Source organism: Triturus cristatus, chromosome 6 (assembly GCF_964204655.1).
Source record: "Triturus cristatus chromosome 6, aTriCri1.1, whole genome shotgun sequence".
Classification (NCBI taxonomy): Eukaryota; Metazoa; Chordata; class Amphibia; order Caudata; family Salamandridae; genus Triturus; species Triturus cristatus.
The window spans coordinates 445725582-445750043 of NC_140589.1; the positions used below are offsets into that span (position 1 = coordinate 445725582).

At 42.9% G+C, this 24462-nt stretch overlaps 1 protein-coding gene across 1 annotated transcript in view; it reads right to left on the minus strand.

The window, feature by feature from the left end:
• HMGCLL1 (3-hydroxy-3-methylglutaryl-CoA lyase like 1) overlaps positions 1 to 24462 on the minus strand; it is a 938297-nt gene that overhangs the window by 489257 nt on the left and 424578 nt on the right. The gene's annotated exons all lie outside the window — the stretch shown is intronic.

The following is a 24462-nucleotide window of genomic DNA, read 5'->3' on the forward strand; positions in this document are numbered from 1 at the left end:
ATAATTAAATTAGGTTCAATTAAGACACATGTTTACTCACTGAAATTCTACCTGGTTGCCAAAATGTATATGCAAGTTAAAACCTCTAGGCTAAATTTCACAGAATATGGACTTGTGGACATGTATGTCTTCAGATGGCATAATGGTAAGCGGAAAATCTATCAGCATGACATATTATATATTGTACCATATTTAACAGTAGAGACGGTGGGTATATGCATATTTCTATCATGGTGAGGGTACAAGGCTATTGAGAAGGCAGCAGACACATAATATAAGGGATAAAGTACCCATGTTATTCATAATAAGGTTTTTGCAAGTCACTGGGTAGTTCCATATCCGTATAGAGGAACAAGGTAGAAATCTGAGTTCCTTTATATGGTTATGGAACTCCAAGGTGACTTTCAATATCCTTGTCATGTATGCCTGGGGTACTTTATCGCGTATACCTTTCCTACAAACCACTTAAAACCCTGGTGCATAGCTCTTTCACATGAAACAGCGAGCATGTTTGAAAACATGAAGAATAAAAATAAAGCCTCTAGTGCAAAATTAAACACATCAAAACCTGTCAGATATTTGTTGCAAATAGATATTAGAAACAGTTTAATACAAATCAGTTTATTTTAAACTGCAGTAGCTCTGAATTTTTAGAAACATGCAGAAAGATTTTTGCTTTTCTCTATCTGAGGAAAAAATAAATATATTTTCTCTGCTTGTCATTGGAAGCTATTAAAATAGAGCATACATAGAACTGCAATGTTCCATTTTCCTTGCTTTAAACAGCTGCTTCAATTATGCACTGTGACCTGACCTCCCTTTCATCTCAGGTGCTGGCTCTGGCAGCAGGCATTGTGGCGTCAGAGCTCGGCTGTAATACCTTATTATAATAGTCGACTTCTGACATCTTTTCTTTATAATCAGTGATTGAGTGGGTCACTAGTCGCTGATTATAAAGAAAGTAGAGGGGTCATTTATACAGGGGTTACAGAATCCTATGTATTATATATTAATTATAGGCATTTTAAAAACTTCATAATGGTTTTCACACTCTGTTTTGCACCAGTGTAGGTAGGCATAGTGCCTAAATTGAACAAGAAGAACTCACAAACACTAATATATTTCATGGATTAATTAAGGCGCATAATTTTCTCAATGGAGAGTAAGAAAAATATGGCTTTTATTTTTTACCTTTCTGCATGTGTCAGTCAGACATATTGTCAACTCCTCTAGATATTAAAATTAAGTTGACTGTCCTGTAACATCCTTTAAGCAGCATATTATTCAAGTGAGAAGAGAATAGGCATTCAATTCTGATTCAATCATAACCAAATATCCTTTTCCAGTAGCTGTCAAAATGACTATTTCATGTGACATTATAATACCAGATAAATGATACCCAAAAGCCTCATCTGAGTAAGTCTTTATCTTGTTTAGATCGTCTATCCATGCCCTCACTTCATGTTAGGCCTCATTTGAAGTTAGGGATGGTTCATGCTTAAGCATTCATAACTTTTTTTCCAACATCCTGGGGATTCAAAAGGTACCTAGGGTATGCAGGTACACTTGAAGGAAACTGAGAAAATAGCCTAGCTATTGCTAAATGTTGATTTTTTTTTAGGACAAATCTGAAAAAGTGCTCTGCAAAAAAGTGTATATTTTTTTTCTTCTAAAAATGGCATCAACAAATGGTCTGATGTGCTAGGAGCACCCTCTTCCTAGCTTTCAGGAACAAGCAGAGTTGTACCCCACAAACATTTTTTGCCCAGTGTTTGCATGTTTCAAAGAGGTAGTCAATTTTTCCTAATTTTTGTGGTTTCAACCTACTGGCAGTATGCAGTGGATATAAGTGTGAAACCCACGGGTGATCCCGTGAACCTATATATTTCTGAAAAGTAAACAACATTATGAATTCAGAAGGGGTCACCTGGATAGATCCCTCAAGACTTTCCCAAAGAAAATCATTTTTAAACAAAGAAATAATGAAAATGAGTAGGAAAAAATAATAATTGATTACATTTTCATCTGTAATTTTTTGTCACAATAAACACTACGAAAGTCATACACTTCTATGACCCATAGGTCCTTTGGTCACAGGGATATAAAGGGTTTGTAGGTGCTTTAAAATTATTCGATACCCAAACCGAACAACAGGGCTGACACTTATAATGGTTTTTCATTGTGTACCCACCAAGCTGTAATTCATATTGTTAAATATAAAGAATGAACAATTAAGGAAACCTATGTTTTTCTGAAATATGCACAACACAATGAGTTTAGAGCCACTGGTTATTTGTACATTTTTGATTGATTCAGAGGGCATTTTGCAAAATGTTTTCTTTTTCCACACTGACTCACATTTGAAAGCACATGTTGGGCCTCGGCTCAGCCACACCCAGGGAAATCTACCAAGGCCAAAAATTTCCGAAAAAAAGGAAACCAAGGGAAGTTCAGAATGGTATGCCTTGCACAGTTGCCAGGAAGTTTTCTTATTCAGAAAGGCTTTCAAACCACAAGCTTTGCCAAAAACACACATTTTCCTCACATTTCTGTGAGAGAATGCTCTGGAATCTGCAGAGATCCACAAATGTCTTACCTTGCAGCATCCCCACACTTTTGCTTACAAAACCAGTACCACACTTGTGTAAGCAACTTCTACGGATAGCGTTTTTCTACTCAATAAGACCCTTTTTTTGTAATGTAGACAGCTGTGGATTTTGACTTTGGGCCGCCATCCAGGGAACCCTACCAAAACCAGACATTTCTTGAAGCTAGACAAACAGGGGAGTCTATGATCATGTGCTTTGTGTGGTTCACATGACGTTTTTGTACCCACAATGCCCTTCACCCCTCAAGCATTGGCAAAAACATGCATCTTCCTTACATTTTTGTGAGCCACAGCCCCAGAATCTGCAGGGATTCACAAGAATATCAAACCAGGGACTATGTGAAGACCATATTGACTTGGCCCCTAGTTTGATCTGTTCTTGTTATGTGTGATATTCCCACCCCCACAAGTAGGGTGCAGTTTAAGTATTTTTGGGGAGAAGTGTGAGAATGCTAGATGGTAGGAATTTTGTGGACTACAAATTCTGGAATGTTCCTTGACAAAGATGTGAGGAAAATGCATGATTTTAGTCCAACTTTGAGGTTAGCAAGGCATTTTTATCATGAAAACCCTGTGGGAATGGATCAATGGATCCATAAAAGGCAGACCTCTATGGAATGGTAGTGTACATTTCCATAGGTGGCGGCTGACAACCGACCATGGGCCCAAATATTACAGCTACCCCATCACCAATTTGGTTCAATTATTTTGACAGGAACCATTGATATCTCCAAATTGCATTTTGGGGCCTGTTGTGTTGCAGGAGCTAGACCATGCCACACAAGTTGCTTAGAGTATTATCACAAAAAGTGTGGAACAACCGAATGGTAGGAATTTTGTAGATTGACGCTGATTCTGGAACTTTCACTCACAGAAATATCAAGAAAATGCATGATTTTAGACAAACCTTTACATTTGGAAAGCAATATAGGTAGGAAAAATGTCATGTGATTCACGAAAAATACAAAAACAACAGTTGATGGACAGAATGCAGAACAATGTCATACATTCACCCCAGTACAGAGATCTGGGCCTAAATCCATCGTTGTTTTTGCTCAACATGCCATTCCAATTTGAACCCAGCCATATGCAAATCAGTCTTGAACCTGTGCCTCATGGGAACAGTCCAGCCCAAACTGGCAAGCCAGGTCCTCCCTGGACTGGAAACAAGCATCCTAGAACCGGTTTCGGGGTTTCACCCCTCTTCAGCCAGGATAGCTTGATTCCAGTGGCATGGAGAGCACAGGACCCACGTCTGGGCATACCCGTCCCACTCGGGGTGACAAATGCAAAAAAACAGTTGATGGACCGAATGCAGAACAATGTCACACATTCACCACAGTACAGAGATCTGGGCCTAAATCCATCGTTTTTTTGCTCACCATGCCATTCCAGTTTGAACCCAGCCATATGCAAATCAGTCTTGACCCTGTGCCTCATGGGAACAGTCCAGCCCGAACTGCCAAGCCAGGTCCTCCCTGGACTGGAAACAGGCATCCTATGACCGGTTTCGGGGTTTCACCCCTCTTCAGCCAGGATAGCTTGATTCCAGTGGCATGGAGAGCACGGGACCCACGTCTGGGCATACCCGTCCCACTCGGGGTGACAAATGCATAAACAACAGTTGATGGACAGAATGTAGAACAATGTCATACATTCACCCCAGTACAGAGATCTGAACCTAAATCCATCGTTTTTTTGCTCACCATGCCATTCCAGTTTGAACCCAGCCATATGCAAATCAGTCTTGACCCTGAGCCTCATGGGAACAGTCCAGCCCGAACTGCCAGGCCAGGTCCTCCCTGGACTGGAAACAAGACTCCTAGGACTAGTTTTGGGGTTTCACCACTCTTCAGCCAGGATAGCTTGATTCCAGTGGCATGGAGAGCATGGGACCCACGTCTGGGCATACCCATCCCACTCGGGGTGACAAATGCAAAAACAACAGTTGATGGACAGAATGCAGAAAAATGTCATACATTCATCCCAGTACAGAGGTCTGGACCTAAATCCATCGTTTTTTTGCTCACCATGCCATTCCAGTTTGAATCCAGCCATATGCAAATCAGTATTTACCCTGTGCCTCATGGAAACAGTCCAGCCCGAACTGCCAGGCCAGGTCCTCCCTGGACTGGAAACAGGCATCCTAGGACTAGTTTTGGGGTTTCACCACTCTTCAGCCATGATAGCTTGATTCAAGTGGCATGGAGAGCACAGGACCCACGTCTGGGCATACCTGTCCCACTCGGGGTGACAAATGCAAAAACAACAGTTGATGGACAGAATGCAGAACAATGTCATACATTCACCCCAGTACAGAGATCTTGGCCTAAATCCACCTTTTTTTGCTCACCATGCCATGCCAGTTTTAACCCAGCCATATGCAAATGAGTCTTGAGCCTGTGCCTCATGGGAAGAGTCCAGCCCGAACTGCCAAGCCAGGGCCTCCCTGGACTGGAAACCAGCATCCTAGGACCGATTTCGGGGTTTTGACTGGCTGATGACGGTCGATTAGCCAGAAACCAGTCCAAGGATGCTTGTTTCCGGTCCAGGGAAGACGTGGCTTGGCAGTTCGGGCTGAACTGTTCCCATGAGGCACAGGGTCAGACTGATTAGCATATGGCCATGTCTGAACTGGGGTGGTGGAGTGAGCTAAAGAGTGATGATGGATTAAACCCAGATCAGTTGACTGGGGTGAGTTCTTGCATTGTTCAACACTCCTCCATCATCCCCTTTGGTTTTGCTTCGTTCCCCCTAAGTTGGCAGGGTATGCCCAGACGTGGGTCCCTTGCTCACTTTGCCACTGGATTCAAGCTAGCCTGGCTGATGACGGCTGATTAGTCAGAAACCGGTCCCAGGATGCTTGTTTCCGGTCCAGGTAAGACATGGCGTGGCAGTTCGGGCTGGACTGTTCCCATGAGGCACAGGGTCAGACTGATTTGCATATGGCCATGTCTGAACTGGGGTGGCGGAGTGAGCTAAAGAATGATGATGGATTAAACCCAGATCAGCTGACTGGGGGTGAGTGCTTGCATTGTTCAACACTCCGTCCACCATCCCCTTTGGTTTTGCTTTGTTTGCCCTAAGTTGGCAGGGTATGCCCAAAAGTGAGTCCCTTGCTCACTTTGCCACTGGATTCAAGCTAGCCTGACTAATGTCAGCTGATTAGCCAGAAACCGGTCCAAGGATGCTTATTTCCGGTCCAGGTAAGACATGGCTCGGCAGTTCGGGCTGGACTGTTCCCATGAGGCACAGGGTCAGACTGATTTGCATATGGCCATGTCTGAACTGGGGTGGCGATGTGAGCTAAAGAATGATGATAGATTAAACACAGATCAGTTGACTGGGGGTGAGTGCTTGCATTGTTCAACACTCTGTCCATCATCCCCTTTGGTTTTGCTACTGGATTCATGAAAGGCACACCACTCTGGACTCCCCTTGAAGTCTAGTTTTGAAAGATGTCCAGGTTTGCATTGGTGTTCGGGTGCTGAGATATGCCCCCGTGCACCAATGTAATTGAAAGTAAAATGTGGCAATAAGCTAATTTTAATTTTTTAGGGGGGGGGGGACTTTTACACTAAGCTCTGATCATAATTTTAAAAAAAACTTTGGGCTACTGAGGAAGGTCATCACCGGCAGCCCAACCTAACATAAATAAAAAAAGTAATCCCTATGATGCCAGCACCAGAGGAATTCCCTGACCATGAGTCTTTGACAGGACCTCCATGTCAAGAGCACCTAGCTTGAAGCACTGTTGACATGGAGGTGACATCAATAGCCTCCAAGTGGTTACAACCTGTCAAAAGAAGGTGACATTCCCATCCCTCTGGTTTATCAGTATCTTCAAAGTTATTAAATGTTTATTAAATATGAAGATTCAAGAGTTTCCCTCTCGGTTGTAGGGAAGATTTACCCAGTAGAGTTCTCCTAATAGCAAAATTGTAATGATCATGCATTGCCAGAGTACGGTATCAAGGTATGAACTTCTAAAAAGTTAATAAATGACTGTTTTATTAAGTAAAACACATTTTTAATTGGAAACCCTGGTAGCACCCACACAAACTAGCATGTTTTTCCCCAGATGATTGTATGTTAAATACTTAGGTGCTGCAACAAAAAAAAAGTGAAACCAAATTAGGGAAAAAATAAAAAAATATACACAATGTCCCAAAAATTGACAAAATCCGACTAAGTGAGTTAGATACAAATGTTTAACATTCAAGCACCAATGTGAACCAATGAGTGAAGGTTACTTAATACTGTGGGGCTTTTTCAGGCCAGATCGGCTACAGTTCAGTAGTTTACCCTGGTCAACAGTTATACCTTAAGTAGAAGACAAGGAAAGTTACACATGGCCTGATAGCTTCACTATGAGGCCTTGCTAAAATTACCTATGCTGTGAACAGATCCAAATGTGATAAATAGGAAATTGTGTCGAATGAGGTTATGCTTTTCTCAGGTAGCCTTGGTACCCTGAGCCAGTCCTCTGTAGAATTTTTCTAAATCTCAACTTTCTTAGATGCTGAAGTTCTTACCCCGGTCACTCTCCTAACTCCTTCTCTTAATGGCCAGCTCAAGGGCAGCAGCAGCAGTGGGAGACAAGCTTATCTGATCTACAGGTTGTCTGATCACATAAAATGAGAACTGTAAGCTTTAACTGAAAGCACAGTCTCTGCCACTGTTTTTATTTAAAAGGTGTCTTAAAACACTACTTAAGCTGGACATGCCTTATGTTACCGGCTTTGACAATGGTAAATCATTGTTTGTTGCTGGAACTTTAAAGAAATAGACTGCTTTTGGCTGGAAATGTAGCAACATTTGATGACATCTCTACATTAACACAGAACACAATATACAAAGCAAAATACAAAGCAAAATAACTCACTACTATAACAAGATGCTGTACAACACAATAAAACAAGACAAAAGCACAACTGCAACACAATGCAAAACAACACACCAACATCAAGACACAGAAAAACCACAACTTAGCATGGTACACTTTCAAAAGTATATTATTTTGTATTGATATATTATTATGTGTTAAATTGGTCCGGTGCATTGTGCTGGTGTTTTACATTTGCGTTGCATTTTCTGTGGCCCATGTGGTGTCATTTTCTTGCATTTCAGTCGTGCAATGTATGTGTTACTGTGTTGCATATGCATTAACATAATATTGATGTTTTGTTGTGTTCGTGTGTTGTGTTTTTGTGATTTTGCTGTTTTTGTGGTTTGTTTTATAATATGTTACTGTGGTACTTAGGTGTGGTCTCCATTTAAATATGAACACATATTCTAACCACACCCTAGCACTTCAACAAATCTGCTTTCGTAATAGAAGGAAAACACTGCTTTTTATCAAACATTGCCTTGCTTACCACCAGGGCTATATAAGAGTGCCAGCTAAAACTGTGTTGTTATCTGGAGCAGGAGCAACGATAAAAAAAAGAAAAACGATTCCAGAATGTGGAGAGGTGTGGTGCAGACTTCAGAGCACAGAGCTCATGGTTCGATCCCCGGCTCCAGTGGCAGCTCAGCTCAGCACCATGTGACTCTGGGTAATAGCTCACTTAATTTCCACGACGGCCCCCAGGGCCTTGAGGCCTGTAAGGGTGAGTAGTTCGTGCTTTACAAATAGGGGTTTACATATTTACACAGGGGAGAGCTTTTGTACCTTCCCTCACCCCCCTCCCAAAAAGCCAGCGCTTCGCATTGACAAAGTAAACCTTGAATTAAAAGTTGTCTTTGACAGATAGCGTATGCTTTATGGTTGGATAGCACTCCTTTTCGGTGTTGGTATCCAGTCAGTGATTCGCAACCACAATTGCAGAAGTAAGCCATCGATACAGCACTTTCAGGCGCTATCTTTATTCTTCATTATTCATAATTGTAGCGAGTCCAAAAGCACTCTTTGCAAGTTAGCAGGGCATTTCCGAATTGCATGTACCTTTTGTATATTGCGACTTGGACTGTTGTGATCACAGTGCTTATAATTTAGTGAATTGTAGCCTTTCTGGCCACACAAGCACTTTTCGTCCTTTGCAGCCTACCTGAATTCTCTTAGTTCACTTTTATTGGAACCGGCACAGAGTATCCAAGATTATTAACTAGCTCATGAGCAAGCAGGGGTGGCCACGCGCCCTAGCCATCCCTCCTCTAGCCCCCTGTTGTCACACTAGCTCTGTGTGGATCCTGGCTTGGAGAAAGAAACACAGTTATACAGCTTCATTATGAACAAAACACACAAACAACTGTCTTGTGGGAAAACTGTCGTAAGTTTTATTTGCATTTTTTGTTATGCACGTGTATACAAACACAGGTAGGGTTATCTTACGGGTGATCATCAGAGTGCAGCGCTGTTGAGGACTAACCACTGGCACCCGTCCTGAAAACAATCTACAGCCACCGGGCATTGCGTTGCCATCTTATTCTTTAACCAGTGCTGTATCTTAGGTATTGGGGCTGCGGCCCAATACTTTTTCAAACGTTTGCTGCACCCGTGCCACCACGGAGCGAGGTGAGGCCAACCCCCAGCTGTCAGGATACCAACTGTCCCTTATGGGATGAAGGGGTCGGGTACTTCTCATGGCTCCCTATGGCCTGAGGATCTTGTTTTCTCTTGGCGGCCCCCATCGCCCCTCTGATGGGGGTATAGCTCGCATTTTTGCATAAAGATCACCCTGTAACACCGCTTGCGACGCTGTTGGTAGTTCTTGCATGCTTGTTTTGTTCTATTTCCTTGCTGGGTGGGCAGATGGAAATCCGTCTGCCGCCCGCGCGCTGGAAGGGAAAGAGGGGTTGCCCAGGTGAGTGTCCCTCCTATATACCCCCTGCTGCCTAGGAAGTGGGTTGTCCCTGGGGGGTGGCGGTGTCCGCCGGAGATTGCCCCTCTTCCGGCCAGTAGGCATGGAAGGAATACTAACATCCCCCTTTCCGCAGCAGGGGGGGAATGCTAAGGGGGCTGTCCCCTCTATTGTCCCCCTGCGGGGATCGTGGCCATCCACCATTCTTCACCTGAGCACTGTCAGATACAGAGGATCTCACCTGTTTAGGGAGAAATCCAGCTGTCCGTCTCACAAGTACCAAGGCAGTAATCCTGCGAGCTATTGCACGAACTCTGGAGATCACAGCTAGAAACATGGGATGGCAACCACCAGCACTCTTTGTTTCTGGAGTGTGCTGCCTCAAGCACACTGTTCAGCTCAAGGCACTATCTTTTAAAAGCTTGCGGTGTAGAGAGCACCATTTATTTAAAAACCGTGCACGGCTCACTTTATGTGCCTTTGCGCATGTGCAGTACAATATCTTGATGTAGCCCATAGATGTGATTACGAATGTGGTGTATGCACTGTAAATTCTCATTAAATATAACAATTTGAGCCCGGGGCTGGGTTATTAAAGAGGTGCATGGAATCTGTTTGTGCACGATCACCACAGACTGAATGTGACACATGCAGCCTAGACTGGGTGCACACCTGAATGATACTTCAACTTTACGGGGCTTCTTTACAATCCCCTTGTGCCGCCGGTGCGTCACTTTTTCCCCATGTTAAAAGTGACGCACCGGCGGCGCAAGGGACTTGTAAATAAGCCCCTACATATTGAGGGCTTTATGGCCTCACTAAAGACCACCCGAAAGTTGACCGTGTACACACCATGAAGGTGCACCCACTCAGGCATCCCTTGCCCATTGCCAAAGGCCACCTTGAGGACTCCTGCTAAACACCCCAGAATGTCACTCGGCGGACTCTACCGTAGTTTGGAAATATAGTAAAATGAAACATGTGCCCAGGAAAAGGGAATTCTTCCCCTGCAAGGGGTCGCACCGCCATTTAAATATACACATTTCACGACTATCCACTGTTAGAGTCGATACACCTTCTGTGTTACAGAAGGGGAACTGACGCCCCTCCTGGACAATCTGCAGCGTGTGCCGTTTGCACGAGGGCTACTTTTCCCGTAATGCAGCCCCCTCCCTTCCCTCTCGCATTCGGCATGCTTTGATATAAGCAAGAGACGTCAGATGAATTACACACTTAGCACACACCCGTAATTGCAGCGCGTATTGTCACATAGGAGCTGTGTGTGGTATTCATTATCCGGACAATGATTTGGCACTTGGTGCATAAGAATGGCCACCAGATGTTCTTTTATGCCGCTTATCTGAGCAAACAAAAGCGCCAGGATGCTTCAGTGACACAAATGAACAAGCAATGTTTAGTCCACATGAGATAATTATCATTTTAGTAAACAATTAGACAATGTGCACAATGTAAGAAACTTTAAAGTTGACAGCTGACAACATCAATTTTCTGGTTAGCGATAATGTAAATGTTGGTACAGCTGTAGCAACAGTACGGCCTGTGAAAGCTCAAGTTTTTGTTATAGCTGTTGGAGTGCATTTTTCATTCCATTGAGGAACTGCAGAGATTTACACTCGGTATATAAATTATAAAATGCTAAAGAAAATACAAAACAAAATGTGATCCCTGTGAAATTATTTTTGGAAATGGTCTGATTTCATGTATAAGTAACTAAGTAAAGGTTTTAGATTATTAATTTCCTATGAATAAGAAACCCTCAAGCTGCAACAGAATGGGCACACATCTGCAAAAACACACATGTGATCATAAAGCTTGTGAGATTTATGTTTTCAATGTTTCTAAAGAAACCATTTGGGCTCAGACTATCACAAAGGTGTTGCAATGCACAATGCATCTACAATGCAGAAACACTTGTGTGTCTATTATAATACCGATCGTGAATTGATTTCACTCCTTCTGAAAACTTGTGATGTCATCACTTGTGTGCTGAAACTTTCAGGTTTATATTGAAAACAAACATTTTCAATGCAATAGGTCTCGCATTTACGAGAGTTTGAGCTATTGGCATTGTAAATGCAATTTTTGTATACGCGCCCCATGCTACGCTTTCACATTAATGTCGGCCACGCCCCTTTCTTTAGATGAGCCAGGTCTAAAGAAAGGGGGGCGGGTGTCGTTAAAGTGAAAGCGCCGTATGGGGCGCTTTTACAAAAAAAAGCATCTGTTTGCCAAGTTGACAAACAAATGCATTTTTTTTGTAAAAATGCCCCATGCCACAGTTTTACTTTAATGACGGCTGCGCACCTTTACTTAGACACGGCCCGTCTAAAGAAAGGGGAATGGTCGACATCAATGTGAAAGCGGCGTATGGGTAGCTTTTACAAAAAAATATTTGCAATGAAAAATGTCTCGCCTTTGTGAGAGTTTAAGCTGTTGTAATTTATAGTGCCAATAGCTCAAATTCTCTTAAATGCAAGACGTATTTCATTGCAATGAAGCGGCCATGATTGTCCCAGGCTGCTTTGAAAGTGAAAGCGCGCGTGGCGCTCTGTATGTTGCACGTAAGCACGTCATGCGTGTAGTAGCAGAAAGTCATTGAAGAAAATAGTGCTTACAGACTAAATAAATATGTAGTGTAACAACAGAAGTAAAAGGGTTAGTCCTCATGGAAGGTTACAAATGAAGACATCGTGGTACTAAGGAGGTACTAACAAGTCTATTATTTATTTATTTATTTATCTAGCCCGGAGGCATGAGAGTACTTTACATAAGGAACAACATAGCAACATAGCGAGTAACAAGGTATAATAATTAAGACATTTGTTGCACAGAAATTACACAGTAAATGGAAAATCATAAGAGGGAAAGAAGGAAAAGGGAGACAAAAATAGAAGTCCTAGAATAGGTGAGAGGAGAGAAGGGAACCTAAGGGGGGAGGGAGAAAAGGCAGTCCAACGAAAAAGAGAAAAGCATTCGAGGGTCGTCAGGGGGAGTCAGGAGGGAAGAAGGGACGGGCAAAGGTCAGACAAGATGGCGGGTCCGGATCAAGGGAATCGACGGAGACCATCACCAAAAATGGCGGGATGCAAAAAAGTCATGGAAATCATAAATCCAGAATTAAAAAACACAGAGATTACAAAGAGTACAGTCGGAGGGGGATGCAGCCACAAAACCCAAGGCGACCGGAATGCTGTAAGATGCATGCCCAGGCTCTGGACTATGGGGCCATCAGTGTAGACGATCCGCAGACGAAGGTCTGAGGAAGCCAGCTGGAAGTTAGGGAGGCAGTAGCGAAGTCCGGAGGGGCGCGCCTCCCAGGCACATGATGATAAGGAGAAGCCCGGTAGCGTTGCACCGCAGCGCTGAGTAGGTTCACTACCACTGCACTCATGTGTCCCTGATGTCCCATTGGAGGCGAGGCTGGAGGGAGAGCAGTAAGGGAAGAAATTGGGGTCGTGCTCGGAGAGGCCGGGGTATGATCAGGAGGGGTGAGCCTGGTCCCGGCTCTTCACCAGCCATCCAGGGAGCTCCGCGAGGGGTAATCACGGTCGAGACTGGCTCCTTCGTCAGCCGAGCCATCAGCGATTCACCGGAGTACAGGGGGGAGGGAGATAAGTAGCAGAGGAACGATGAGACATGTTAGCTGTCTGTCTGGGTATGTGACGGCCGTGGCGGTGTGCCGGGGCCAGTCTCCCCTTTCGCTGGTAATGCAGCTCCACCAGGCAATGGCCATGTTGCTTGGCTCCGCCGGGTTCGAGTAAAGATCCTGAAATCATCCGATATCCAGAGACCAGAGACAAAGTAGAAACGGAGACCGCTGCAGATGAGCGACCACCAGGTGAGAAAGAGGGAGCAAGAGGGGTGGAAAAGTTGGGGATTTAAACCAAAAAGGCTATCGCTGGCTGGGAGCTCCCGGATGGAGCTCTTCTACTGTCGGCCATTTTGCCATTATAAAATCAGAAGCCAGCAATTACGAAGGACAATGATACAAGCCAATGAAAAATATGGGTAGGGCTTTAAGTCCATACTCGAATACAGCATGCCGCGCAGAGCAGCGCATGCGCTGCCCAGGCTCGACCTAAAAACAGAATATGGTATCCTGGAAGCTAATTTGCAAGCTGAAATTGTTCTCATTTAACATAATTACAATTACAAAAATAAAATAGGTGCTTTCTCATGTGCTGGCCACAACACTGTAGTTACAATGACAGCTTAAGCTTCGACTTACACCTCGGAATTACATTTAGCTCAAGCTATTCAACATTACAGACCAAGTAATTAGCAGAATTTATTTATAAAATGCCTATTTGTTTGGATTTTTCCTCTTAACCTAGAATCTTAGATCTACTTTCTCAAAGCAGTTGTTAACTGTCTGTGTTGTACATTGTGTTTCCATATGGCGTGGTGCCCCTTGAATGGAGAGGTCCTTCACCCGTTTGCACACTCCCCAAATGATGTAAGAAAGGCTTCCTACTTCACCCATTCCTCCTCTCATGTCGCCTGTCATGCAAATCCACTTTTGAAAGAGGCATGGCTGTGTAGTCATTTATCATAGACAATTGTTTAATGAGCTTGGGTTGCTTTTTACATTTCTTGGCATTTGTTTAAGGTAATTTTTAAGGAATTGTAGACGTTTGTTGAAAGTTAAGTTCACTGGTGAACTTTACTGGACTGGAGCACAAACTCGATAACTAGAAAAGTTGGGCAATCTGCTAGGCAAATTTGAACTTCCTACCAGCATGCGCAAATGCATCATTTAATAATATTTACATCTGTTCTCAGAAAATACTAGTGAAATACGAAAAAACATTATTAACATTTAGCTTTCAGTCGATTATGCTAGTCCCTTTAAAATGCTCATTAATTCATATGGGAATAACTGAAGATCTGCCAGAGTCTTTATGAAAGCTTTCACGTGTAAGTGAGCGACCAGACAGCCTTTTCCCTACGTCAAGCCAGAACTGCAGTTGCTGATGCATCCCTTATAAGTGCAAAAAGTTTGTTTAAAATAAAAGAAGATGTCGTTTGCCCCTCATTTTTGGTTCGGAGTTGTAAGGAAATGTCGCACTCCAGAGATCCCCCCCCCACCACAAACGAATCCAGGTGCAAACTGGGGTAATTTGTACAGGGAAAACAAGTCAGTAAAGGGAAAATATGCAGGTTTTCGAGCAGCTAAAATCACATCTACATGTCATATTCAAAATATACTGCTGACATCCCTGCCCAACGTGGAGAAGGGAAAAAGATAATAGGAATTTTTATGGCATGTGATCCTGAATTGGATATGCTAAAAAAACCCAAACCAAAGACAGGAACCCCTGGTTCACTGGACCCCTCAACAATGAGAGGAGATGCCTCCAGCAATCAGAAAGAATCTGGAGACAGGACCCCTCCGCCATACATCTAAAACCTCTCCGCCAGAAATGCCTACAACAAGAACATCCTTAACTCTAAAAAATAATTTTTCAGATCTGAACTTGAGAACGCCAAGAACAGACCTCACAAGCTCTTCGATCTGGTCAAACACCAATCCAATAAACTGGCCAAAACCTCGAAAGAAACCCCCAAGTCTTTAATATCATCTGAGGAATTCTCCTCCTTTTTCGCAGCCTTAGAAAGTGAACTTAGTGCCGCAACATACTCTCTATCCATTCCTGGCCTGCCCCCTCCTCCTGCGATGCCCCCACAGACTTCACCAAAAAATCAAGCACTTTGTACTGACTTCAACCTCTATGACGAAGACTCCGTATCTAAAAACCTATCATCCCCAAACCCGAATAACCATTTCAACGACCCGCTCCCCTCCAAATGCCTAGCGGCCATCGTCCAATCCATTATTCCTAGCTGGACTGCAATAATTAACGCCTCACTCCAGCAGGGTTCCATTCCTGACTCTCTGAAAGCCGGCCAAGTCCTCCCCATTTTGAAAAAACCAACACTGGATCCAGCCATCCCCGACAATTTCAGACCTATCTCCAACATCCCCCTCTTAGCCAAAGTGTTGGAGAAGTGTGTACAGCAGCAACTAAGTCAGCACATGAACAACTTCCAACTTCTCGATGACTTCCAATCTGAATTCAGACCTGGGCACAGTACTGAATCGACCATGCTCCACATCGTTGACGGTGCCCTCCAAGCCCTGGACCAAGGGAAAACGTGCCTTCTAATCCTCTTAGATCTATCCTCGACCTTCGACACTGTCAACCACAAAAAACTAATCGAACGCCTCAATCTCAGGATGGGATTGGATGGCTCTGTTCTAGAATGGTTTAGATCCTTCCTCCAAAACCGATTGCAGTGATTCCTAATTAACGGCCACCTATCTGCTCCCTTTCCAGTCAAGGTCAGAGCCCCTCAAGGATCAAACCTGTCCCATACCCTCTTCAACCTTTACCTTGAACCACTTGCCGAAGTACTACGCACAGCGAATATCTCCTACCATATGTATGCTGACGACACTCAGCTCTACATCAAAGCCTCTTCTCTCGAGGATATTTTCTCCCTGAATGAGGCCCTGAAATCAACCGTCCATTGGCTCACCTCCAATCAACTTAAACTCGACGCTAAGAAAACTGAATTTCTCCTAATTGCCCCTCCAAAAACCAATCCCGAGATGCAGATATGGATCAAGGCTATCACAACATTAGATTGCCTACCAACCATCGTGGACTCAGCAAAATCTCTGGGAATAACCCTTGACTGCAATTTGAACATGCAAGACCACATCAACTCGATGGCCAAATCAGCCAGATTCCACTTGAGCTACCTCTGGAAACTGAAACCCTTCCTTTACGCTACCAACCTAAAAAGCGCAGTCCAAGCGCTAGTAATCTCCAGACTGGAATATGGCTGTTCCACTCTCTCAGGTTTACCCAAGATCTCCCTGGAACCCCTAAAAGCCTGTCAGTTGACACCGCCAGACTTCTTACAAGCTCAAAAAACTTTGACCATATCCATCCACACTTGAAAGCTTTGAACTGGCTTCCCTTCAAGGCCAGAATACAACTCAAACTGGCTTGCATCACACACAAGGCTTTATACTCAAACTCTCCTGCTTACCTCGCACAGAAACTTGTGGTATCCGGCGGAAGCAGAAGCTCCCGTTCCGCAAGGTGCCTCTTACTCCAACCTGCACGGTTCCAGAAAAAAAAAGCTTTTAACCGGGTTTTCTCTGGATCCGCTCCAAGAATATGGAACTCTCTCCCGCCCGCCATCAGAAGAATCCCTTCTCTGGCACGTTTCAAAAATGAGGCCAAAACCTTCCTTATGGGTAAATTCCTCTCCTAAATGCTGCCTCCTACCAAGACACAGGCCTTGACCGAAACCCGACTAGCGCCTCCCTTCGGAATACCGAGCTACCTCTTCAAGAAATCTGGGGCCTTATCTGGAGCTACTTATATGTAAACTGTAAATAGGTGTCCACTACCATAATGTGATTCCTTGCGTATTGTACACTGCTGTGTTCCCCTGTAAAGCGCTCTGATTCCCTTACAGGTCAAGTTCGTGCTCTATAAAACTATAAAAATAAATAAAAAATAAAAGATCCCCGGTTTCTACCTATTTATAGCTCGGTATCGTATATAAAATGAGAGGCACGAGTCGAGTCGGTTTCATCATTTACCGTACCACAGTCAGCGCGTGGATTGTGGAGAGATTTGTTTGTTATAAACTTTACTGAATGTCAGTTCCATAATCATGATTGGCGTCTATGAGATGTCAAAATGAGAGTATGCACATTCTCAATGGGGCAATTAATTGATTCAACTTTAATCTGAATACATTTCACAACTACCTTATTGTTTTTGTAGTCACTTTATCCCTAGGTCATGAATTGAGGCTAAGCATGTTTTTAAGGTATATCAGCTTCTTATTAAGTTACTGTGATAGACGTTGCACCAACCTAACATGTAAGAATATGTTTGATTAGGTTTGAATAATGTTGCAATTGGATTCCGTCCATTCAGTAAACCAGGATTTAAAAAAAAATTTGGATCACACAGTTTTGAACTTTTTACAGTGGATGAGTCTAACTACATGTGTCTCACCCACGGTAATCACCAGGTAAATGGACTGTGCGTGTTTAACACCAATGTCTGCCTTTTAAGATAAGGCTGGTGTGACGCAGCAAGGGTAAGTGACATTGGCTGGTTACACATCAACATGTGCACAGACTTGTACGGGCTGTGTGTGGGAGACTACTGTCGTGCGCAGAACCAGTAACTGCGCACAGGCACTCTGAGGCAGTGGGGACTCTGTAGGATTAGATATTGACCTGAGGTAGGACTTATAATGTTAGTGTACACCAATAGGGATAGTTAGTGTGAAATACTGCTTTGTCTGTAGGGCCACTTTATTTTAAACATAGGGAAAAACTGCGTTAGAGTGCAGTTTCACCACACTTTGGCCTACAGAGACCAGTGACGTATCAAATTGAGATGTAACCTGTGTGCGAAAATTAATCCTGCAAGTTCTACTGAGATATATGTACAATTTATGGGCCAGCCAGAATTGTCATATTTCTCTGGTTCAGTTCAGGATCAGAGCCCAGGCCTTTTGTCACCCTGCTATGTCGGGTTAATTACAGTTCTCTTCAGTAGCAGAAACAAAGGCCTTTCCTCACAAAAGGAGACATTATCAGAGCTTCACTCAGCTCCTGAGGAGGAAAGAGTTGAGGTGGTATGACCTGCATCAATTAATCAGCTGCTACACTTGGCAGGGAGGGGCCTGAGCAAACCCACTGAACAAAGGAGGGATCCCAGACTTCTGGAGCCAACACAGGAGGGGGATCCTCTTAGAAAATGTGGTGAGAAAGGCCCTGGCCATGACATCAGCGAGGGACAGAGCTGAAGCTCCAATGGTGATGTGACTAGTGACTCCTAGATGAAACCATTTTGTGCTGTCCCAACCTGCTCTACAAGAGAATTGGGAAAGTGGTGGAGAGGTGACTTGGCACCCTAGAATTGGCCCGATGTGCCTGGTTTCTGGAACTGTCCTCTACCTTTTAAAAACTCTTGCACAGGCAAGAGACTCTCTTTTGCCTGCAGGGTCTTTTCATTTGCCTAATTTTCTCTTCACTCATGGTGGCACCAGGGTAGTAGGGGCACCACCAAAATGAAAAAGGAGGCCGGGGGGAGCTGCAGGAGATGTTTTCTTACAAGGACTGACCCTATGTCTGTGGGTGGCAGGAATCCTGGACCAATCAGGATTAAATCAATGTTTTTTTTAAATACTCCCAAAGTTGGAGCTTCTGCTCTACAGCTGGGAATGCAAAATCCTCTAGGGGTTAATTTCATGTTTGCAATTATTGTAGTCTGGTGTACAAAGCAGAGGCATTTACTCAAATGCCCTCTAGTGGTAAGTCTATGTTTGCTTATGATGTTGTCATAATGTGATGCCCCCTAGGGACTGATTTTATGATTGCATTTTCTTTGTTGGAAAATTTATAGAAAAATACACAGACACATATTTTGCTCATTTTAATTTTTTTTTGAGATAATAATGTTGACAACGATTGTTGATCACAGTGTATATGTTTTATGAACAGTAATGTGTGCATTTACCCATGATTATTGTTATTAAGATTGCATTTCCACAAAGAATAATGTCTTTAACATGTAGTCTGCTACTCTTGAAAATTTGACCAAGACAATAAACTTACTTGATGGGTTTGTATGACCTCTATAGGCGGTTAAAGGTGATTATGCAATGTCACCTATGGTATTTTCCATCTGCCAATGTACATATTTGTAAATTACTACGTAGTACTTAGTAGTGTGTGTGTGTGTGTAATAAATGTACTTTTTTATAAACAGAAAGTACTGACAGGAAAATAATCTATGGGGTATTAATAATGCATGCCAGTGATTGGTGATTACTAACTCACACCTCCTTGCCTGAGTGGGCCTTCGATTGCTCTGCCTCGCTACCATAAGAGAATAAAGCACTAAAATGGGATGCTTGGTTCCGAGTAAAGAGAACTGTGGACCTCTTACTTGTGCAGGCCACACAACCAATACCCCCAATTTCCTTCAAATAGGTTTCATGTGTTCAAAAAAGGAAAATGTGTTTTGTTGAATGTAATTGGATTGAAAGAAAAGTATTAAACAGAGCCTGGCATTCAAACTAAGTTATGTACGCAAAGCAATAGGTTCTTTTTCCTGGCTAATCAGTTAAATAGACATGGTTGTCTTTTTATCAGGATTCACATTAGTAAATCCCACAGATTTCTCTTGATTTGATTTGGATTATTATTTATAGAGACATTGTTCACCTAAGGGTATCTTGGCACTAAGATTCATAGAAGGAAGTGACCAAAAGTAAAATGCATACCCAGCATTACTATCCAGAAGGACAGAGCTTTTAAATAAATACTCATATTTGTAGAAAGTGTCTTATCACCTGCGAGTGAATCCAGGCGCTGTCTATAGGCACTGGGAGATTAAGTGATTTTCCCAAAATCATAGGATGTTGAGCAACGCTGAGACTCGAACCTGAAGTCCCAGCTCCGAAGTCAGCAGCTCTGGCCATTACGCCACATCATCTTCCTTAGAATTGAAAAATAGTAACATTTCCAAGGCTTATCTAATGCAATGTGGGAGGTTGTTCCAAATCAGGGGGCCCATAGAGCTAAAACAATGCTACATGGCCTTGCTTTCCTAACTTTTCGTGTTGTTAAGAAATACTTGGAATAAGAGCCTGGAACTGTCCTGATGAGTAATTGCTCACACATGGCATAGGCATGAATTCTTCTCTCTATGCTATAATATACCATGTTCATAAGGCAAAGTACCTTAATGTCCAGTCTTTGCTTAACTGGAAAACTATGGAGATTAATTAATATGGCTTGGGAAACACAATCAAACCTTTAATGTTGGGCCATTTTCAGACTGTATTGTTATGAATCTTCTGCAATTTTGCTTCTGCCAAAGTAATGCATCTTATAGTAGTCAAATCTAGATATAATACAGGATACTTCAGATAGAGGAATGGAGGAATATTTCTTAGATATTTGAGCTTAAAGAAGCAAACTGAGAAGACCATGTTAACCTGCAAATTGAGGGAAAGCTGGTGGTCTGGAATTTTTCAAAGAGAGTCAACTGTTTTTGTGCAATGGTCAGATGGTATTTTGTAAATGTTTAGGTTTATTATCGGACTACTAGCAGCTCTATTTATTAGTATGTAATTAGAAGACGTTCACTGACATCCAACCTTGCACTCCCTTTTCACACTCCGCCAAGCTTACAGTAGAGCTAGGAGCTGAATTATCCATTCAGATAATTAGCTGAGGGTCATCAGCAAAAGACAATAGAAGACAACCATGAGATCTGATTAGATGGTTAAGTGGTTATATGTAGGCATTAAACAGCATAGGAGACAATGGGGAGCCATGAGGAAGCTTCATTCTTTTAAACTATGGCTGATGAATGGAATGACAGCAAGGCAACAATTTGAGTTTGGTTTTCCAAAAAGGAAGCAAAGTAAGCAATAGCTTTTCAAGATATTCTCAGATTGACTAATACTCTCACATGAATTGAGTGGTCCACTATATCAAACACTGAAAAGATTGAGGAGGATAAAAGGTCACTGTTCCATCAGTAGTCGCAGTTCATCAAAAAAAAGAGCAGTGCAGTCTTGGTCTCTCTGCCAGGTCTGAAGCCTAATTGCCAAGAGTGAAGGCTATCCGTGTTCATTAGTGAGTTGTTTAGCTACAATCTATTCGTTAATCTTGGTAAAGGCTGGTAGTGGATCAATAAGCTGATAATTCTTCAATTAAAGACCAATCTAATTTGTCTTTCTTCATTGAGGTAATGATCCCAGCCATCCTGTTGGTGGGGACATACCTGCTTAAAAGGACAGATTTATGATTTTGATCACAGTAGATGCATTAATATCCACACAATCATGGAGAAAAGTGATTGGACAGATGCCCTCCTGGTCCTGATTTTGCTAGGGAGGAGACTTCAGAGACTTCCTCTAGAGTACTATTGCAAAAGTTCTTCCACTGATTGATAGGGGGTTGGGAGAGATGGAGGTGAGGTTGTGGGAAAGTGCTAGATGTGCAAACTCTGTATTTTGAAAAAGCTTTATACATTTTCTTAATGTTACTGGTGATGATGGGGGCTAGGTCATCACAGAATGGCTGTGAATTAAATGCGGTAGAGAGAGATCAAAGGAATGTTAAAGAAAAGAGTGAAGGCTTTGAATGTAAGTCACAAAAATGTTTGGTATTTTGACGAATGGAGTTGCACAGGAAGTCCGATTTTTCTTTTATATAAACTTTCACTTGTGTTATAAAGATTTAGTCATCCTCTATTGTGTAATATTTGTGCAATTTCTCTCTAATGGACAAAAGATCTGCGCGCTTACTACAGAACGCGTGCACTGTTAGTCTATTCCAGGTGCACCTTTCAAAAGGTGCATGTAGCACAGACTGGGACAGTGCACCCTTATTGGAAATGGAGTTTCTGGTTAGCAGAGATATGCACCCTATGGACATGTGTCCATTTCTTCAAGTGCAAGTATCTGGGTTCACTTCCAGGGAACCAGGTTCAGGAACAGGTGTAGAAACTTTGTTAGCCCTGAGTCTTCAACAACAGGAGGCAATCCAAAAAACCCTTGGAGATCACTTCAGTTGCAAGGCAGAGTCCAGCTCTCCCTCAGCAAGATCATAGAGCAGCAGGCAGCCGGGCAGCATAGCAGAAAAGCAGGTCTTCCAGATAAGCAGTCCAGCAGAATGTCAGTCTTTGATTTAGCACAGCAGTTCTTCTGACAGAATTCAGTCACAGGTCAGGAAGCATCTGATTTGGTAGGGTCAGAGCAACAGTACTTATACCCAGTTGTGCTATTGAAATGAAGACGACTTCAAAGAAAGATCTTTGAAGTGCACTGAAGCCTTTTTTTCCCTGCCCTGACTACAGGCTAGCTGTCGGGTGTAACCAGTCCTTTGTGTGGGAACAGGGCACTGCCTGTTCAGGTATAAGTGCCAGGTCTTCTCTCCCTTCCTGCCCAGGAAGAGCCACCACAATGCAGATGAGTACTCAGACATACCTAACTTTCCTGTGTTTGTGGCTGTCTAGAGGAAATGCACAAAATATAGCTGTCACCCACCCCAGATGCGTACTGGAGACGGGCTGCCGTTACAGAGAGCTGTAAGAGCAGAGAAATGTCCACTTTCTATAAGTGGCATTTCTAAAACTGTAATGATAAATCCAACTTTGCCAGTAATGAGGATTTGTCATTACCGTTCCAAAGATGTAAAACATGATACAGCTTCTCCTTTCTAATCAGGAATTACAGCTTAAAAGCGTATTAAGAAATTATCAATGTTAACCTATAAGAGGAGTAATCCTCACAGTAGTGAAAAATGAAATTAGGTGTTTTTCACTGCTAGGACATGCAAAATGTAAAAATACATGTCCTCCCTTTTACTTACCCAGCACCCTGCCTGATTGGCTACCTAGGGCCCACCTTAGGGGTGACATGTGTAATAAAAGGGGAGTTTCAGGCTTGACAAAGGGTTTTATGCCAAGTCGAAGTATCAGTAAAACAGCACACAGAGGCTCCAAAGTGGCAGGACTGAAACATGGTTAAAGGAGAACTTGCGTGGGTGGCACAATCAGTGCTGCTGGCCCACTATTAGTATTTAATCTACAGACCTTGTGTAAGTGATATACCACTTTACAAGGGACATATAAATCAATTAAAAGGCCAATTGTGTATACACCAATATTTCCATGTTTAAGGGAGAAGCACATGCCCTTTAGCACTGGTCAGCAGTGTTAAAATGCTCAGAGTCCTACGTCCAACAAGAAGAATGAGCAAAATAATGAGGTAACCAGGCAAAAAGTTTGGGGGAAGACCATGCTAAGACTGATGGATCTAACTGCTGTTTACCATGAATGAACCTTCCCCACACTTTGGGATCTGCTGACATCACACATCACACCTAGTGGTTTGGTATGCTGCTGAAAATGGGAGTAGCATTCATTTGCACTAGCCACTATCCTCTGATGTGTCAAACTGCAATGCTGCATATCTTTATCCTTTGAAAGTTTAAGGTTGTTCATTCATTGAAGCATTTCATTGTAGCTTCAATGATACAGACTCCAGGAAGGAAAACTCTCTTTTAAAGATGCTCAATTATTCCCACATGTACAAATGTGGATTAATTCCTATGAAAGCCTTCCTACACCAGGGTACTACCATGTTCTGGTCTCTTTAATGCAGATCTTTATGCTAGGTCTTCGATTGAGGATAGTGAAAGTCTGCTTACTCCGATGAGATCCATTCAAGCTAAATCTACAACCCAGCTGCTGTTTTTGTAAAGGCTGTGACAGAGATGAACTTGCACAGACTTTGTTAGGGGGTGCATCCCAAAGCTGTATTGTCTTTGATCACAAACCAACCAATCCACTCACCATTAATTTGCCCACCATCCATCTGTCCATCCATCCATCCATCCATATATCCATCCATCCGTCCATACTCTTAGGTCCACTACTCATATTAGTTCCCATTAACGCTTACTGAATCAGGTTCTGTGAGCCAAGGGTTTGCCATTTAATTAAGCTTTGCTGTTCAAGGTTAGCATCACATTTTTCAGTATACTTTTTTTATAAACTAAGAGGTAGATTTACAAACAGTTTCCAAACCAGCACAAAATGTATTTTTTTTTAACTTTCCAGTGCAACAACCCTGCATTTTCAATTCAGTCAGCTTGGAGCAAGGGCAGGGAGGCAGGGAACTGCTTGCACTTCAAAGCACTGTCTGTAAGCTTTTCCCACCTTCCAGAACCAGGACACCAGGATATAAAAGTAGGAACTCAGATACCAACTCTTCTGTACACTTTTGGACCTGTGGATACTCTGTCAGGTAGAAGGACTGCTGTACTTCTACAAGAACTGCCAATTTTGTAGACTGCTGTTCTAAACGAACTACTGCACTAGTGTGCTGACTTGCTGCCTGCTGCCTTCTTGCCTGGAGAAGAATAACTTGATCTGCAACTTTTTCTTGGACCCATGACCCCATAGT